The sequence below is a fragment of the Diorhabda carinulata genome, chromosome X (genome assembly GCF_026250575.1).
Source record: "Diorhabda carinulata isolate Delta chromosome X, icDioCari1.1, whole genome shotgun sequence".
Lineage (NCBI taxonomy): Eukaryota > Metazoa > Arthropoda > Insecta > Coleoptera > Chrysomelidae > Diorhabda > Diorhabda carinulata.
In genome coordinates this window covers 11,388,033-11,401,788 of record NC_079472.1, presented here as the reverse complement: position 1 = coordinate 11,401,788, position 13,756 = coordinate 11,388,033, and the positions used below count along the sequence as shown (strand labels likewise).

General features: G+C 30.8%; 2 protein-coding genes across 3 annotated transcripts in view; one reads left to right on the top strand and one right to left on the bottom strand.

The window, feature by feature from the left end:
• LOC130902369 (D-beta-hydroxybutyrate dehydrogenase, mitochondrial) overlaps positions 1-9,157 on the bottom strand; it is a 34,074-nt gene extending 24,917 nt beyond the window's left edge. The window contains exon 1 of one of the 2 annotated variants that reach the window (XM_057814466.1): positions 8,730-9,157. The gene's annotated coding sequence lies outside the window, so the exon portion shown is untranslated. The remainder of the gene's footprint in view (positions 1-8,729) is intronic. The other variant, XM_057814467.1, reaches the window with a different exon arrangement.
• LOC130902370 (uncharacterized) overlaps positions 1-13,756 on the top strand; it is a 66,498-nt gene that overhangs the window by 10,864 nt on the left and 41,878 nt on the right. The window lies entirely within an intron of this gene.

The following is a 13,756-nucleotide window of genomic DNA, read 5'->3' as shown; positions in this document are numbered from 1 at the left end:
GAAAAGATCGGCCGATTTTCAGTTTCCATTTTGTTGTTTATTCTTAAGGTTCATTTGAACATTATTCAATGTAGCAACAAAATTTCTTCAACATTTTTTGTTCAACAAGTCAATTTCAAGGTAGCATTTATTCAAAAAACTGTTTCTGATCGAAAAGATCAGCCGATTTTCAGTTTCCATTTTGTTGTTTATTCTTAAGGTTCATTTGAACATTGTTCAATGTAGCAACTAAATTTCATTAACATTTTTTGTTCAACAAGTCAAATTCAAGGTAGCATTTATTCAAAAAACTGTTTCTGATCGAAAAGATCAGCCGATTTTCAGTTTCCATTTTGTTGTTTATTCTTAAGGTTCATTTGAACATTGTGCAATGTAGCAACTAAATTTCTTTAGCATTTTTTGCTCAACAAGTCAATTTGAAAGTAGCATGTATTCAATAAACTGTTGCTGATCGAAAGGATCGGTGCAATTTTTCGCGAACGGTTTAAGCAACAAAATCGCGGTTTCAGCAACTAAATAGCAAAAATTTTACATGTTTTTCTATTGATTTTTGATATTTTGACACTGCTACATTGATAGACCTCGATTTTTGTTCAATATTTTGTATAATATTGAACATTTCGTATGTTTGCCCATCTCTAGGACTCACTTCGGTAGTTCAAATTTTATTGTTCGCTTGTCGAACGATCTATCGGTAAATGTGTTATCTTCAGATTCATCGATAGTATTTTCACCTAGAGCTACTGATTTTATGATAATTATCAACATTCCACATATTCTATTCTACTTTTATTACAAACTTCTTACATTTTATACACTATTTCTTCAACGAATCTTGAGTCTCTATTTACATGATTGATAAAATGTAATTTTGAACTTTGATGTAGATGAGTTAGAGCTATAAGTATTAATCAGAGGGGTCAAACTCAATTTTACACAGGGGCATATATTAAATTTTGAATTCGTAGGTGAACCATCGTGTTCTAGGGGTTAAATAAAAGTTCATGTGCATAAAATTCAACATTTTTTGTCTATGCGTTATTTTTTTAAATAATAACAACGCTAAAAAATCGGTACAAATTTTGTTTTTTGCGTTTTGCGCTGATTCTAAGCAAGAATCGTATTTGTTATTATAAGTAATATTGTAGAGAATTGAAAAATCTTCAAAATAAGCTTTTATAAATTGAATTTCGATAATTTGTTGCTTAGATAATTTAACCGAAATTAAAAAATTTTTAATTTTTTAAATTGTTTATAATTTGTTTAAATTTAAATATAAAAGTTTCTTATTCACTGAAAACCGAGATCTCGATGTACTTAATCAACGCTCTAAAGATGGGCTCTGTGGCTCCAATAGTTTTTGCAAAATGGCAAATAAACCATAGGAGGCCCTTTTTTTCAAAGTGCCATTCTTGCCCACCGGATGGTCCTATCATCATTTGGAAAGTCGCGTTGGAAAGAAGAAGAGTTGAACTAAATATCCCTTGTGTCAGTTTTTTGAATTTTTTTTTGTTTTTATATACTTGATATTTTATAAAAATATCGTAATATCAATGTCATATTCGGAAAGCTGGCAGTTTTACCTACTTATTTTAGTCAATTTGGGGCGAAGTTAGATATTTTTTTTTTAAATTCACTGCGAAGGTTTTGTAGAGGTAGCTTGAAATTTTTATCAATAAAAACTTCAATAATCTATTATTGAAAATGTGCAAGCAAAGACGGCGTGCTCAAAAATGCCCCGACAGACTTCGGAGCGCTGAAAAATATTAATTATCTCAGTAACTATTGGGCCGATTTTGATCTTTTTCTCAAACTGGGCTAACTCGTTCAGCTAAAATTAATAATTTTCCCCTCTATTAATTTAGCAATTTTTTGTAAGAGTAATTTATTAACTAAATAAACAGTTATTCATGCTGGCATTAAATACTTTGCATTCTAGGTGAAAATACTTAATTTTATGGGGAAATATTTCGTATTTACTGCTTCACTTGAACGCATTTATGGGTTTCATACAAAAAATTTAAAAATACTCCTTTATTTTGTATGTTGTCTATAAAAATATTTTTATTTGTATCCTAATACTGTGAAACAATAATTTTTCAACTTGAATCTCAATACTACGTACAACATAAATGAATAATTAATTTCAATTATTAATTAAATAAAATTATTGAAGCTGTCAAAATTTTTATATTGTTTCTATGCAATACATAATTTTTCTGTCAAGTCTCGTTTATATTGGGGATGGATTATGACATTGGTTTTTCCATATTTTTATAAAATGTTTAAAAAACAATAAATTGTTTTTATCCCTTTTTCGAACAGTTTTTTGAGGTCAACAAAAAAAAAATTCAAAAAACTGACACAAGGGATATTTAGTTCAACTCTTCTTCTTTCCAACGCGACTTTCCAAATGATGATAGGACCATCCAGTGGGCAAGAATGGCACTTTGAAAAACAGGGCCTCCTATGGTTTAATTGCCATTTTGCAAAAACTATTGGAGCCACAGGGCCCATCTTTAGAGCGTTGATTAAGTACATCGAGATCTCGGTTTTCAGTGAATAAGAAACTTTCATATTTAAAATTGAACAAATTATAAACAATTTAAAAAATTGAAAATTTTCTACTTTCGGTTAAATTATCTAAGTAACAAATTATCGAAATTTAATTTATAAAAGGTTATTTTGAAGATTTTTCAATTCTCTACAATATTACTTATAATAACAAATACGATTCTTGCTTAGATTCAGCGCAAAACGCAAAAAACAAAATTTGTACCGATTTTTTAGCGTTTTTATTGTTTACAAAAATAACACATAGACAAAAAATGTTGAATTTTATGCACATGAACTTTTATTTAACACGATGGTCCACCTACGAATTCAAAATTTAATATATGCCCCTGTGTAAAATTGAGTTTGACCCCTCTGATTAATACTTATAGCTCTAACTCATCTACTATTTTATCCCTGGCGTGAGCAGCAGAGCTCCATCACGAAAATCGAATTTTTCGTCGAATTAAGAATTTAACTGATACACAAACAAATCTTTCCATAAAATGAATTTCTTGGAAATGATATCAATTCTCAATCTTATTTCTTTATATGGAAAATTTGCTATTCCTCAATAACTTTTCATTTCACAAGTTAACTCTCTCTCTCTCTCGAATGAAAATTCATAATTTCAATAGACGCGGTGGTCTCGAACCTTCTTGTTCAATTCCAATTGACAACAAAGAAAAAATTGTCATAATGACAAGAAATTTCGACAATGGGAAGTAAAAAAAATCACCCTAGCAACTATCATACTCGCATTATTCATTAAATAGGATCAAAATGATTTCGGGCGTTTTGTGCTAGAAGAACTGAAGAAGAAAACTTTGAACTTGAGAAAGACAATTCTTCAACATCACCCCTACTTGCATAGTTAAACTTTTTCTGGCCAAAAAATAAGAAAATATAACAAAAATGACCATAAAATGGAGAGGGTTGGAGATGGAAAGTTTCGACCTTAGACACGAAATCATCTCGCAACTAATTGAACCTACATGTGAAATTTCATTTTTCAGTCGCTTTCCTTTTGATCTGCACAGGTGAGCAAAGGTCAAAAACCACTTTTTTGCACTGCGACCCCTCGAAATATTCATTTGTTTTCAACCAAACTCTAATAACATCAATCGGCCGCCAAAAAGCTAATTTTGAACCAAATCGGACCCATAGCAATTGCTCGAGAGACGAAAATAAGAATTGTAGCTTAAACAGATATATAGATATATATATGATCGTGTTCAGGAGGTCTCAAAACATGGAAAAAATGATGTGCCCCCCATTTTTCTTCTAGTCATGCCTACCGTAATAGTCCAATTTTTCCTTGAAAAATTCGACTAAAAAACTGAATATACGGTTGTTAAAAATCATTACAAAGTTATAAAATATTGTGGGTAATTAAGTTGAGCTCGAGGATCCAGATACTTGATTTCTCTTGTTTTTGACAAGCTCATTGATGTCAGGTGTCATATTCGTTGTAGTTATTTCAAGAATTGATTGGAGATGTTCGTTCGTAAAGGTAATTTCAAACGGTTCACTTCTGTCTTTCATTCGGCATTTTTCATTAAGAATGAAACGTCCAAGCATTAAATGAATCAAAAGTGATAAATTAATTTATTAGTGCGATTTTGGATTTCGGCATTCGGCATCAATCACTCGCACTCCGAATGAACACGAAGAGAACGTTAACTCGAGTTCGTTTGACGACATATTCGAGGAAATGAGCGAATAAAATTCATTTTTTTGTCATTTTGAGTGTATCTTCCTAGCGTGGGGAATAAAAAAAAAGAAAACATTCACTTGAGTGATCATTCATCCGAATTAACCGAAAAGGGAACCGTCTGATATCGCCTTAAGTCTTGTGCGATGTTTGTTCTTATTTATTTTCATGACGGAAAACATCTGGTGCTACCAAATATGCGAAAAATGCGTGCTGCGTGCTTTTTTAATCCCGGGTAATTAACCAAACTCTTGAAATATTGAGTACAAAATGTGGGAGCGTTAATCTCAATAAATTTTTCTTTCAAAATACTGTCCGATTGAAGATCTATCGAGCAAATTAACTCGTGCCTGTGAACTTGAATGGATTGTTGAATTCCGTAACCAAATTTTGCAGAAAATGAGAATATTCATCCAATTTTTTTTGGTTCGCTGTACCAAATGATTTTAAATGGTTCAAAGTTCGATTTTTTACCTGATTCTCCCACAGCCTCAACTTTGTTTCAAAGGCTCGAATATATGAATACATTCGAGTGACAATCTGTAACTTTATATTCAGATCAATCAGGTGTTTATTCAAATAAGAAACATCAGAAAACTTTTCGTTCAAATCCATTTGAATTTAAGTTGCATGACATGGTCAATTATCAATTGTTTAGATGCCGATGATTCCTGATGAATTATACGGTGAAATCCCCCAAAATTCCCTGACGTTTTCTGTTTCAATTTAGTTACAACGCTCGAATGTTTGCAAGCCATGACAGAAGCGCCATCTGTTGTTGTGCTTCTAAGCATATTCCGGTCGAGTTCATATTTTGCTATGAAATGCTCAAATGCAGATTAAATATCATTTTCTGTTGTAGTACTTGTCAATGGAACGCACTTTAATAGTTCTTCAGTTATTTCAAAATTATTGTAAAAGCCTCGTATAAAAACAACAAGTTGAACTGTATCAACAGTATCGGTGATCTCGTCAATAGCCAGTAAAAAGTTTGTAAACTCCTCAATTTTCTTCTTCAGGTCAATAGCCAAATTTTGAGATAAATCATCTATTCTTGAAATATTTTCAATTATTGACTTTTGAGATGGAAATGAAACATCGGAAACTTTCAACACACAGTATTTAATAAAATCCCCATCAGTGAAAGGTTTTCATCTTTCCGCGATTTTTTAAGCAATAATAAAACTTGATTTCAAGGTATTAAGGTGGGTTCACACGATATAGATTTCCATAAAATTCTATAGAATTTTGTCTGTGCAAATTAGACAGTAGAGACAAATGTCGGTGCGATCCAAAACTCGAAGTATGCATGTAAGTCTGCGTATTTATCGTAGCTAGAAAATTTAAATTGTATTTTCGAACAAAAAGTAATGTTTGGGTAAAATTTTTTACTCCGACTTCAAAGTCTGTACATATATCTGCACGAACAAGAGTCTGTATCGTGTGGACCCACCATTAGCTTCAGTAAACATCGATAGTTGACGTTGACGTTTAGATTTGAAAGATGACGATGTATCGATTCTAATTTTTTCAGTGTAACAATCGAATTTTGACTTATGATTCGTATCGCAGTGTCAAATTAAACTCCTTACAAACAGCAATAGTGGTTTCCAATTCCATTATTCTATGAAAAAATATGCCCATTTAGACTGAAAAACTCTGCACTCACTATCAACTTTATTATGCCAAAATCGTAACAATTCTCAGTACAATTAAAATCCTTCTCCAACCGTATAGTTTCGATTACTCGACTCAACTGACTCACGTCGCGCCGACGCACTCGTTTTATATGGTTAAGGAAGGTTCTAGTCTAGATTCGAAGCTCGTGGAAGATTCTATCGTTTCGACAAAAAAATTAAGATCTTTGACATGACTAGTATACGAAGGGGTAGCCAAAAATAACCGGTATTATTATTTAAAGGCTTATCCCCTCCAAAATACTCTCCATTACAAGTAATACATTTGTCCCAGCGGTGCTTCCACTTCCATTGTTGTTTTTAGAGATGGCTGCAAGCTCCTGTCTCGTTCTTTTCTTGTTTTCAAAATGTTTTCAAATCGCCGTCCTCCCATGTCCCTTTTCAGGCGTGGAAACAAGAAAAAGTCGCACGGAGTCAAGCTCTTGCGGTAGAAATCCGTACTAGAAAAGCTCCACCCTTGGCAATGCTATTCCGGTTACTTTTGGGTACCCCCTCGTATATATAACTAACGTTTCTAGGTTTACTGAAAAAGTATCGATATATTGATATCGATATTATTGACCGATATCATATATGTAATACTCGTATATGGACAGTTCTTATGGGAAATTTTCTCTCTCGTTCGAGACAGTTTATTGATCCGATGTATCGAAATATCCATACAACCAGTATCGAAAATTATTTTTCTTAATTACAAGCTCAAAATTGTTAGTTGATTCTATAAAAACCGCTCATAAATCTTTTACGATAAACAAATTGAAGTTTGACATTTTTGGCGTACCAGAAACGTTCTGTTGTGCGTTATTCACTATAACATCTATGAATGGAATTAACTCGACTTTTGGCAGTTCATCAATCAACTAATTTACGATGAAATCATCAAACAGTTTTTTTTTCGTTCGTTCCTAGTACATTTTTTTTTTAATTTAACCGATATATCGATATTTATCCCTCGAGATATCGATTCCAATATTGATATTTTAATAAATATCGATACCTCGATACATCAATATTTTTTTTCATTTCCGACATCCTTAAACGCTTTAAACAATCCAATTTAGTTTAAACAAAATTCATTTGGAAATTTAAAATTTTGACGAATGCGAAACTATCGCATGCGCCATAATTAAAAACATATAAATCTATCAATTTTGGTGATAGCGCAACATTACATCCGGAAAATTTCATTATCTACTCGTAAAATTAAAAATTATATGGTAGTAATCGTTCTCATCAGCTGTGTCTCAATAATTTACAGTTAATTGTCATAATTACACATTTTTTGACGTTTGACAATAATATAAACATATATAGATTGTTTCTGTCAAAAAATGTCGCCTGATACGTTCTGACACCTAAGTACGAATCTTTCCAGACAACCCTCGTATTATCAAAAGTGTTATTTTCAATTAATGGAACAATGTTGGGTAAACGTGAAAGCAATTTGTTAAGTAAATACCCTGTGGGACGTATAAATATTAGAAAAAAAAAACATTTGCCGAATTGGATGGAAATGTGTATTGACAACACCTAATGGGCTTTATTTATTTAGTAAGCTACTGAGTAATATGCGGAACGTTTTGAAAATTATTTCAAATGAATTCATAACCTAGGTCGAATTTTTTTATATGTTATTAATATTTTAAGCAAAATAAGACTGGTTATTTCAGAGTTTACTAACATAAAGTAATAAATAAGAGAATAAAATGTCTTAAAAAAAGTATAAAAACATTTCCATATTTTTCTAATTTACAAGCTCAAAATTGTTAGTTAATGCTATAAAAACCGCTCATAAATCTTTTACGATAAACAAATTGAAGTTTGACATTTGTGACGTACCAGAAACGTTCTGTTGTGCGTTATTCACTATAACATCAATGAATGGAATTAACTCGAATTTTGGCAGTTGATCAATCAACTAATTTAGGATAAAATCATCATAACAGGTGAAAAAAAGCAACTGCATATCCCGAATTTCTCTTATATTGTTCCAGTTTCAAAATAAAATTGGGTCGATAAAGTTCATTGGCCATTAAATGAATTGACGTCATCTGTGTTTGTGTCAAAAACAAACTATCTTACGCGAAACTTTATACATTTTTGAAGTTAACTCAAATTTACTTTTAGATTACCTTACATGTTATGATACGCTGTTACAATTATAATGAAACAATAATTATCTATATTTAAATAGTGTTTCAATTGTTTTTTTTTTGAGACGTTAAATTGTTATGAAATTGAGATTGTCTTGAGAATAATTCAAGTTTAATGCTTAAGAGGATTGTTTAGAAGTAATAACAATTAAGGATAACCGACGAGCTCAAACGGCGCGGCGTTTTTCGAGAATAACCTCGTTCTTCGCTATTATAAAATGCAGTAAACAAACAAATTTAGTTCACTCGAGACCAGCAGCCATAATTCTCTGTTTGTTGTGTAATTTAGTAGAGTAAAATGTCCGGGCAACATTGTACTTAAATCGAAATCGATAAAAAGCCAACATCGAATACTAAAGAATTTAGAATTTACGTGAATTTTATATTCTAAAATGGAATGCATTATTTTCGTCCACTACTGTATTATAAAGCATTATATTATGTCTAAACTTGAGGAAATGATTTATGAGATATCAAATTTTAAGTTATTTCACCTAAAATGGTTTACTAACATCATAATTAAATTGAATATTTGGTCATAGGAAAATATTTGAACGTATTATAACGAATCTAACCTTGAAAATATAGTTGATTAAATTATTAAAAACTTACCGAATCTAAACTTTTATTATCCTTAGAATTCACTTAATTTGTATTTATAAATTTTGTTAAGCACTCACAAACACAAACACACTCACCACTTCCAAACATAATTCAATAATTTCCTTGTAAATGAAATCGCTAAATAGATTTCCCTCCATTATATCACTGGTATTTCGTATAGGCAACACATTTCACATAATGTCTTGAGAGCAGTTGATTCTAAACGTATTGAAATAAGTAGCATTGAGACTTTGGAAAATTGAATATTAAACGATATTTTATATTAATATCGAAAATTTATACACATAAAACTATTTAACATATAATTGAAACGATTTGTATTAATATTGCGTAACGATGATCCACTTTCCGTTTACAAAGTCATACTGTTTCTTTCCAAGCCTTGAACTGTCAACTTCATAACGTGATTCCCGCCAAAGTAGTTTTTTCATGCTCTCGATGTTTTCCTGGAATCAATTTCTCCTATTTATATTATATTTTATATATATATATATATATATATATATATATATATACTTTCAATTATTCATTTTTTAATAATTACAATGATTTGACAAACATTCGTTGAGTGTTGATACACCGAGGAGCGTTTCGTATATGTGTCACGTTTATCCAAGGTCTTAGCTAAAGTGTATTAATTTTCTTGGAAAGAAAATTGCGTCACTTTTCCTCTAAATACGGGTATTATTTACTCAAATGAAAAGAGGAAAAAAACAACACGCCGTTATATCACATCACACATCAGTAATAATATAAATTATCTGCAAAACTAGCTATTAACTGAATATTGTCGCCTTATCGGACTATTTCATTAGCTCTAATGTACGTTTATCTATAGTACACTGTAAAAATACCTCAGTTTGATTACTTAATTGACTAATAACATGTAATTCAAGGTTGGAAATTATAAACTAAGGTGAAAAAAATATACGAACAACAATTATGTTAAGTTTTCACTTCATTTCGCCCCACTTAAAGTTTAATTTCGTTTCACTTCTCTCCATTCTACTTCATTCAACTTTTTTCACTCCACTTTATACGATTTTCACTCACTTTTTCTATTTTGCTCCGTTTTACTTCAATTTATTTCACTTTACGTGCATTTATTCGACTCTATTTCATGTAATTTATTTTTAATTCACTTTATGTCACTTGCTTTGACGTCATTTCACATTTTTTCATTTCATTTCACTTTATTTGGTCTTATTTCACCTCACATCATTGTGTTTGATGTTTCATGATTATTTTCTACAATTTTGGGATTTTCACCTTATATAAACCTCCTTGTTTCTATCACTATTATAACATGTTGCATTCCTCTAGCTTTACTTCAACTTACGTCACTGTACTTTAGTTTATTTCACAGTGATTCAATGCATTTCGCTTCATTTAATTTAATTTTATCCAATTTCACTTCATTTTACTCAATTTCACTCTAACATTGATTTAATTTCACTTTCTTATGCTTTACTTCACTTTATTACTGTTTTACTTCACTTTATTACGGTTTTACTTCACTTTATTGCAGTTTTATTTCACTTTATATCAGTTTGTTCAATTTTAGTTTGATTTACGTTATTTCACTCAACATCATCTTATTTTATATCGATTCACTTTACGACTCTTCAATACACCTACCTCATTTGAGACTCTTCTTCTGTTTAATTTAATTTAATGTTATTTCACTCTGTTTCACTTTATAACGTTATATTTCATATGATTTCTTTCTTTTCCTTTTATTCCACTATATTTTACTTACCTTTTTCCATTTTTTTTGTTTAGTCCAATTTACTTTCTTACTATTTCATTTTTTTTTTCATTATTCTCAATATTTAATTAACTTCAAGTGAACATTCTTTAATTTCGAATTTCACTGTATGTGAAAACAGTTTTTCTGTTAGTTTTTCCCGTCGAATAGTCATAATAGAGTTCAACAGACCCTTTATACACATTAATGGAACTTCTGATGCCATATTGGCCTTGTTTATTAGCCACATTGGCATCTTCTATATTTTCGTACATAAAAATCCGCCTCCCTTGATCGGGACATAAATTTTAACAATTCCCCGGTTCGTCTTAAGGAAACGAACATTTTCCGGAAATTGATATTCGTTATATAATGTTAAAACAGTTTTGAATCAGTCGAATATCAATTAAACGACGTCCTGTATAGTGAAAATACAAAATGTTGCTTCAATAAATCATAAATATCAATGGAATTTTCAAACTATATAATTTTGTGGTATTTAGATTCAGAGCCGTCCCTGTTTAGTATACCGCCATTATTGCATGGACGCTGACAGTTTATTTTCATCGAACTGATTGTGCCATAAATATTGTTTAGTAGAATTGAAGCAATTGCTATTCAGTTCACATTTATTGCAAAATAAAAATAAGGGTTTCTTTAGAATATGTTCCGTTTAATTTTCGACTGTATCGATCTATTTCATAAATATAAATAGATATACGGGTTTTATAAATAAGTTTCATTATACCCCGTATAGTATAACATGTATTATACCATAGGTTTATCTCACAAAATTCAATTTTCAAAGTACTCCACCCCTGGTTGCGATACTGATGTTATCTGTCTTGTTTATCATCTTCGTTTCTACAATATTTTAAGCTGTTTTCGAAGTCTACAGTCGGGAAAATTAGCAAAAACTCTCATTAACTGAAAAAAACTTTGGGACAGACTGTTCGAAAATTGATTCACGAGATTTGTAGCAAGAAAATTTTCTTCTAAATTCACCAATCACGTTAAAGAAATGAATACAAGTAATAAAATAAATATTTTTTACTTTATCAAGACGATGACGTAACGGTATAAAAGATTGCAACGTTGTCATATCATCGATCAAATTTTCCTTCTCCACTCAACCGAAGATCATTATTGATGCTCTATTTGAAAGCAGACTTAGATTTAAATTTTTAAGAATTCGATTTCCGAGTGGGTTTTATCACTTTTCTGCTTGTAAAATCCCAAAAACATCCACCCACTAGTCGCATAAACTGCTCCAAGGAATCATCTAACCATCGTCATCGTTGGAACCCTTCCAAAACGTTACGTCAGAGAGTGAAAAAGTTTTCTAAAGTTGTTTGTTGTGAATCGTACGTAGGCGTCATGAAAGACTGATTATTTTACGGTTTTAAATGACATATTTGCATCGTTCATTTTAATTTGAGTGATCACATCAATTTAATGATGATTCTAATTATCAGCGCCACCTATAGTTGAATAAATTGATCATTTAAACATTGCTGAAAGTACTAAATCAAATATTACGAAGTGAAGTTAGCTGAAAGGCAGATCCGGACTCGTTACTAATTATTTATTTTAAATAATCATCCAATAGTCATCCACTGTTGATGCTTATGCTTACATTTAGTGGAGTTTATACATAGGTTATCATCCTTCAATATCGTCCTATTTGATACTTCTAGCAATAATTGACGACAAGGAGTATAAAGTGTGGTAGATAAGTTGAGTTGCCCTCGTACATGATGTGTTTTATAAGAAATAAGATTATTTCAAAAGTATACTCAATTCTAGGTACGTTATGATTACCAAAAACATGATATCTTCAATAATATTTCATTTTCTTATAAAAATACAGGGGAAAGTGAAAAAAAACTTATTAGAAATAAATTGGCATCCAATGAAGTGGTTTCTTCGCGTGGTGGGATCGTCTAGAGACTATATACTCCGAAATGAAATATTTTAATGGGTTTCAGGTGGAAACCGCTTGGGAGCTGTAAGATGAAATTACTTCTGAATATATTTATATCAAAAATTACATTGTTATTGGCTATGTGGGTGTTCTTTCAGGTTATTTGCATGCTAATTCCCCCTTGAATCAGAAATTCAGTAACATCGATACTTATATTCAAATATACGAGATTAGTAGTTGTGATGTTGGACAATCTATGAGAGATTTAAGCAAATTTATGAATGTGAGAAATGAATTGAAACAAAAATTGTAAATTTTTGATGAAATACGAAAATAAATCTTATCAGAACTGTGTTGCAATGCCTTTTCGACTAAGAGCTATTCTATTTGGGGATTTTCGACCTCTACTTGTTGCAAAATTGACGCCTGATCGTCTCTTCTTCTGTTTTATAACTTTTCAGTTCTGGTAACCGTGCTATGTGTAATAAACACTTGAGTGGTCTCTTAGACATAAAAAATTTTCTCATTCGACCCTTCGTTTCTGGGCTTGAGTAACTTGTACAGGAATAATCTGTACAATCTGAATAATTTATCATTTCAACACGAGAATTCTTTGATAGACGAAACAAGGTGAGTTTTTTTTCATAACCTAGAAAATTTGGTCTCTACGAGCCGTTACTAGTAATAGTCAATTTAATTTCCATTGGTATTAACGTTTCTTGTTTTTTTTTAAGCGGAATGAATTATTATGACGAATTTTCGATTCCCTGATAATAATGAGAAACTTATTAATAATTGAAAATTAATTAATTCGTAAGATTCTTTTTGTAAAAATCTTTTGAATAGTGTATCAGTTCCTATAAGTTATATTCCTCTATGGAAAAAGCTTTCTATATAGTTATTTCCAGATTTTTTATTCCATTTTACTCAAGGGAAAACTTTAATTGAATCTCTACCTAAGGGAAATTGTTAGGTTCAACAAATAATATGATCGATAGTTTTATTAAATTAAGTTTTGCAATTCTCTGGATACGCACTATATAAAAAGGAGGGTTGCTTGATAAGTTTCATCTACATAGTCTCCATTTAAATCTACATGGTATATTTCACGAGACATACATGTTTGGAAATGTTTATTTTTTAGTTAAAATCACATGTTTGAATTGTTTTTTCGAAAATTTCAAAAACTGGACTTCTATTGGAAATTTTTTTCTATAAAAATTGGAAAATGAATAATTTTTGTTATTTTTCGTACATTTAGGTACAACAGGTGTTGAGATAGGGGTAGCGAAAAAAATTTCTTGAACAATTTCTTCTCGAAACTAAATTTTTCTTCAGGGGTTG